The 6,940-nt window shown below is 32.1% G+C and overlaps 1 pseudogene; it reads left to right on the top strand.

Moving 5' to 3' along the window:
- The first annotated feature begins 3,560 nt into the window (after positions 1-3,560).
- Positions 3,561-5,887, top strand: LOC100780050 (protein BOBBER 1-like; annotated as a pseudogene).
- Positions 5,888-6,940: the final 1,053 nt, after the last annotated feature.

Raw genomic sequence — 6,940 nt, forward strand, 5'->3', positions numbered from 1 at the left:
GTTATATTCTTCATTAATGAATTGTTGTAGCCATTTTCTGAGATTTGATGTTACATTTCATGGAAACATCATTTGTAAAAGATTTAGTCTTAAACGACGTATTTCAATTTTCATGATTCAATGATCCGAATTATTGTAAAATAGCTGGAAATGAAAAAAAAAAAACCATCCTACAACAGTTATGTTGCAAAATCATCTTAGAATGTACCACATTCTAAGATGATTTTTGGGGCATAACCATCTTAGAATGTCCAACATTCTAGGAAGATTTTTGGGACATAATCGTCTTAGAATGTTCCACTTTCTAAGACGGTTACAGAATCGTTGTCATAGAGTCTTCGACATTTTACGACATACGCATCGAAGACGGGTCAAAACTGACTTAGAAAGTTGAATTTAATCGTCATGGATACGGGGTTTGTAGACATAAACCGTCTTAGAAGGTGATACATTTTAAGATGGTTATGTCTCCAAACCCATCTTGGAATGTCCAACATTCTAAAAAAATCCAAAAAAAATACTTTTTTGCCCCTCCCATTGGCATCTTTTTGTTTTCTTGATCAAAACACTGAGTGATTCCTTGCTTCGCACTGTAACTGGTGCCAAATACCATAATTTGACTAGCAAGAATCAACATATCATATCAAACAATATTCCTCGGACAAAATTAGGGTATGACAAAGGTTTTGCTCTTGCTTCTACGTATCCTCAGGTGCCATGAGGAAATCAGACCTACGTAGTTCTTTAAGTCTAAATGTATGTGTGCTAAATTGATATTATGTTTTTGAACAATTTATTTTAATTGCGAACAAAGATTCGTTAAGGCGTTGAACCTTTAAACGACGTTTTAAATTATGAAAAGCGGATGGAGTTGTTAAGGTGTTAGACCTTGAACGATCTCAAGTGATATCTAATAAAAAGGAGTTTGGTTTTGTGAATTGATTTCCTTTTCCTTTTCAGTTGTGTTTATTAGTTTCTAGTCTCACAAAAGAAAACAATCTCACAACACATGTGATCACCTAGAATTAAGCCTTACAAATGAAATCACTAACGATAAGAGGGGAGAAGATGAATACATACACATGTCAGAGAGGACCCATAAGGGTATATGAATTATATTTGACTCTTAAGAAAAAAAAGAAAAAAAAACTAACTGGTTGTTACACAGGGTACAAGACTAGCAAGAGATGTGATGTAGGGAATGATCCTTGGTTGTGATTTGATAGCGCCTTGGCTTGTTTTTAAAATTTATTTCAATCATTTTTCAAAAATAACCTATAAAAAATTATCATTTTTTATAATAAATTCCATTATAAATTTTAAATTTGACTTAATAAAATCTCATCAAATAAATACTTATTAATATGCCTTATCTAGACATCCTTATTTTTTTACTATTATGTTGGTACGAAGTTACTTCCGTCGAAAATAGTGACTAATCTTTGTTTGGGTTCGTAAACACACATAGGATAAATATTTCCTCCTTCTAATACGATTTATTTCATACCTAAAGATCAATTAGGATCCAAACTCTGGACAAATTGATTAAGGGACACAAACTGTTATCATTTCTACCATCCATACTTGGTTCCTTATTCATTCTCAAAGAAGATTATCAACTATAATTGGATTAATAATGAAACACAATCACTGAGGCCATTTCAGAATAAAATAATACGGGACCACCGATGAAACACACTCAAGAGTTTAATTGACATTTTTTACGTCAATATACCAAAAAAAACCCAACTAAACTATTCTACTAATTATTTACCTAACTAACCTTAAACACCATCTCAAAGTTAGGCTATTTAAAAAATGATGACTAATCTTTGTCAGGAACTCTGAGCACACACAAGGTGTGGACATTCCTCTCTTTTAACATGATTTATTTTATAACTACAAGTCGATCAATATTCGAATCTTGTAATACTTGATTAAGAGACACAAATTATTATTATTATATCAATCATTGTTGGTTATTTGTTAATTCTTAAAGAAGATTATCAACTTTAGTTGGATTATTAATGAAACACAATCAGTGAGGTGGGTCATTTCATAATAAAATAATACGGGGTCACAAATGAAACAAAATCAAGAGTTTATAAGTCAATATACCAAAAAACAAAAATAAATACCCAACTAACCCATTCTAGAAATTATTTATCTAACTAACCTAAAACACTATTGACATTAAAAAATGAGGGCTCCCCAAATCGAGCATGCCTAACAGATTCCCCTTTGTTTTGCTTGTTTTATAGTGAGAAATTGGTTCTGCAGTCACTGATTTCTCATCATGCACCCTCCCCTTTTATTTTGTGTAATTTTGGTTATCATTTTTTTCTTTATTTTTTATATAGTTTTATTGTTATTTTTTTATACAATTTTATTTTTTATTTTTTTATTTAATCTTAATTAAAATAGCTTTTATTATTTTTTATTTTAAAAATGATTAATTCAAATTAAATGTCATGTCTTTGTTAATTAATTTATATTAAAAATGTTAATTGATACATTTTTCTTTGAAATTTTAAATTTTTTTGTGAATAGTTTTTAGAAAATTAGTGATGCTAAGAATTAATATTTTTCCTGATTGTTTTTTTAAAATATTTGTTATGTTGGGGTGAAATAGAACTTTGAAGGTGTTTAAAGTTTTTCACTACGGTAAGTTTTTGTGGTTTTTAAGTTTTTTATTATTATTCCAACAATACAACTTTGATGACTTGGATCGCTTAAAATTAGGTTGAAAATTGTGGTTGAAAATGAATAGAGAAAATTCATAGTAGTGGAGAAAATTAAACTAAGAGAAGGCCGATTTGTTGGAACTTCTACAATCAGGTTGGATACAATAAATTCCAAAAATACGCATGCATTGTTTTCATGTCATTGTTGCTTGTAATTGTGCTTACCATGAGTATAGGGCCTAACTAGTCTTGTGTACAAGTTGGAAAGTGTCTCAAACATGTACAATGGATTGTTTGGAGAATTGTGAAACAAAGCGTACATTAATAAAAAAAAGTGTATTTTACGACGTGTATTTAAAGTCAGATGTTGCAAAATAGTCATTGTTTGGGGGCGATGACAATTTTATAAATACTACAAACATTTCAAAGATGATTTTCACAAAACCATCTTTGAGTAGTGTAAAACAAAGACGGTTTCACGAAAATCGTCTTTGTTTTACACTATTCAAAGATGGTTTCACGAAAACCTTCTTTGAATTTGGACAATTTTAAATTTAAAGTGCGGTCATTCCTCTCTCTTCACTCTCTTCACTCGCTCTCCTCTCTACTCTTCCCAATGCTCTCTCTCCTCTTCCCAATTCCTTCTCTCATCTTCCCAAAGCTCTGGAGAAGATGCGTCTAGAGATGGATGAGGAGTGGGTCCTTTCCACCACCTTACGTGAGGTGCCTCTCCTTCATCTTCTCTCCCAATCCATCTACATCTGACACAGTCATATTTGTCGATGATTCTCGTTCTCTCGTAGTTTCAGACACAAGAGTGGTGGATCCATTTATCGCACCAAACACTCTTCTGAGTTCTGAGCTAGCGAGTTTGCAATGGCGATTATCTCTGATTTCAACAAAGAGAAGCAGAAACCAACTCACTCTTCACCACCGCAACCCTAATCTTCTTCCTCTTTATCTTCGTTCAGTGTTACTTTTGACCGGTCACAACGACTTTCTGGAGAGATTCTTTGAGTTTGTCTACAAACACAATGGCTTTTTGGCGACGGAGAGCACCGAGAAGGAGATAGTGTCGCTGGTGCGCGTCACTGAGAAGAAGAGGGAGTTTCTCAAGGGGGAGAGAGAAAAGGCCAAGAAGAAGAAGAAGAGAGAGGACCTCAAGGCCTCAGAGGAGAGGGAAAAATCCAACAAGCGGTTGAAGGAAGAGAAGGAACCTAAAATCGAAGACACCAACAAAGACGAAAGCGCCTCTAGAGGTATACCCACGAAAGCGATTTCAACCTTTTTTTTTCAGCACATGATGTCCTTCAATGTGCATTAGACCCTCATATATGTTTTGGGGGCTGATATTCTTTTAATACTTGGACAGTTCAAAACAAAGGTAATGGCTTGGATTTGGAGAAATACTCTTGGACTCAATCACTTCAAGAGGTTAATGTTAATGTTCCGGTGCCAAATGGAACCAAATCAAGATTTGTTACGGTCAAGATAAAGAACCATCTAAAAGTTGGATTCAAAGGCCTGCTTCCAATTGTTGAGGTCAGTTTGTCCTTTAATATCATTCATTATCGAAAGATGTATTCTATGATGTTAGTTATTTTTTCTTGATTGATGATATGATGACTCAATTAATATTTATTATCTTTATGTTATGTGATGACTATGCTTATAAAGTGGAAGAATAAAAATAGAAAGAGAGAAGAGATGTAAAATGAATATAGGACTATAAGAGAAAGTGAGTGCGAAAATTTTATGAATATGGTGACAAGCCTTTATTAATGCTTCAGTTTCTTATCAGAATTGGTTAAATTTTGTTTACTATTGATTCTAATTTGTTATATATGGGAATCATTTTTTAATGTAAAATTTCATTAGTAAGGTTCATGGTTTTTATTTCTTCCTTTTAAGAGGTTAATACTGCTCTAGTTTCTATTCGGGAAGTTAAAACAAGTGATGGGGCTTGTTATCTGGTGTATCCAAATCCAAGATGCAAAATGGTTTTTGGAGGTTCTCAGAAAAATATGGTTATCACTATGAGACTGATCACACTTGAGCCTTTCTTCCTTAAGCTAGCAAGGTTTAGTTTCTACTAACCCCTCTTGTCACTTTACTTTTCAATTGTTTAGCAGTCACTTAGCACACACAGTGACATTTCGTTGTCAAAGTGAAATAGAAATAACATATTTTAGTGACTACTATGAAGCACTTAAAATGCCTTATAGTTAACTGATTCTGACTTGGTGAGTTTTCTGTCTATTATATGCTAGTTTTGTTCATTTTTTGGCTTGTGTTATTGTTTGGTACCTGTTCAGTTGGCAGATGTATGGTCCTGCGGAGTAATACTTTATACAATGCTGGTAGGAGAATTGCTATTTGTGGACAAAGAGGATACCGAAAATCTCCACAAAAACATAAAAGTAATTTGCTTTATTTTTTTAGTTTAATTTTTATATACTATCAGTATAAAAGTTTTTACACCGTCAAGTGTCAATCAATTAAAAATTATCTTAAGTATAACTTAGAATCATTATAGAAGTCAATAAACTTATGTGAAACCTCTAATCTCGTTACACTATGTAGTACATATGCTATTTTACTTTTATTTTTGAACTAGCTCTATTGATAGATTCATCAATCATCATGTCTTATATCTACTCTTTCTAACTCCCTATGTGTGTATATATATTATCAAGACAGTAATGGCTGTTCAATACAAGTTCCCTGACAAAGTTTGCATATCTCAAGGCAGTAAAAATTTGATATCACGCATTTTTGTTGCAAATCCAGCAATGCTATGTATATGAACATAGTCATTTAATTATTTTTTGGAGGGAACATTATAAAATATAACACTTAAAATTGTAGCATGATATTACTTGGTGTATGCTATCATACACTACAAACCAGAACCATAGAGTTGTAGTTTTGTGTTTTTGAAAATCTTTCCTATTTTGGTAGGTGTGCTGATAGTAATTATTAAGGTACAAAATAAGTGTTTGTTGTATGTTCTTATTTCTACTACTGTCACTGCAGATTCATGGTGTAGATTTGATTAGGTTCCATCACATTTCACCTTATTTTAAAAATTCCAAACAATGGCAACTAATGTCATTGCATTCATTTCCCCTCTATGTGCTGTCTCCTATAACTTATTACTCATTATATAGGTTTTGAATCTTGATTTGGATGGATTGTCATAGGGACTTTCTATTAACAATTCTGATTATTGGGGCATCTTTTGTCTTCTAATTTCAGCATATAGTATAAAGCATGATATGGATAAAAATACCTCTTATCTTAATTCTCATGATTATAATTAGGAAAAAAGATTTGTATCAAACCAAACTAAGGAGCATGTTACTGGTAGTAAGTACACATTGCATGATATAGATTATAGATGGTCAAACTATGAGAATCAATACATTGCAAATGAACTACTAATTTCAGAGATGCACTGCCATTGTACTTCAGCCCCCCAATTATGTTTATCACCTGTCTTCTTTATGTGATTGATGGTCATTGCCAGTGTCATCATATTCAACTTGCTTACGAAATTGTTTTAATTACAAATGTGTACTTTTAAAGAGTAGGAGCAACTCAACGTCTTGGTGAAAATGGTCTGCTTACTGCTGATGCAACGAACAAAGTTGTTTTAATTGCCAATATTTATCTCTTGAAGTATCATGAAGACATACCAAGCTTAATTGAGGAACTACTCTTATTGCCATGAGTAGGTCCTAAGATTGCTCATCTAGTACGTACAAAATGCTTATGAGATTCAAAAATCATTTTTTTCTTTTTTTTAAGAAAATAATTATTTGGTATGACACACATTAGGAATTAGTCCCTGGATGAAAAAACTAAGTTTTAGTCCTTATAAGGCATGTAAGGACTAAAGTTTAAGTAAGGGTATGATTTCAGATTGTGATGTGGTCACTGGTAATTATAGTGACCATTGCAACTGAGTTGTTACACCTGCATCATGTGATGTGGTCTACAATTTAAAAAAGATTTGTAAGGGTATGACTTCATATTGTAATTAATCAAGTTTGTTCTAATAAACTGGTTGTCATAAGATAACTGATTTTTCACTGGTCAATGATTTTTTTTTTCTATCATATTATATCACCTATTATTTTTTATATTTTTTATATTTTTCTCTTTTTTTATGCATTCTCTAGGTGTTAACTAGCATTTGGGGCTATAGATATTTTTCCTAATATAATTTTTTTTTCAAATTAAACTAATGGATT

Source organism: Glycine max, chromosome 18, assembly GCF_000004515.6.
Source record: "Glycine max cultivar Williams 82 chromosome 18, Glycine_max_v4.0, whole genome shotgun sequence".
Taxonomy (NCBI): domain Eukaryota; kingdom Viridiplantae; phylum Streptophyta; class Magnoliopsida; order Fabales; family Fabaceae; genus Glycine; species Glycine max.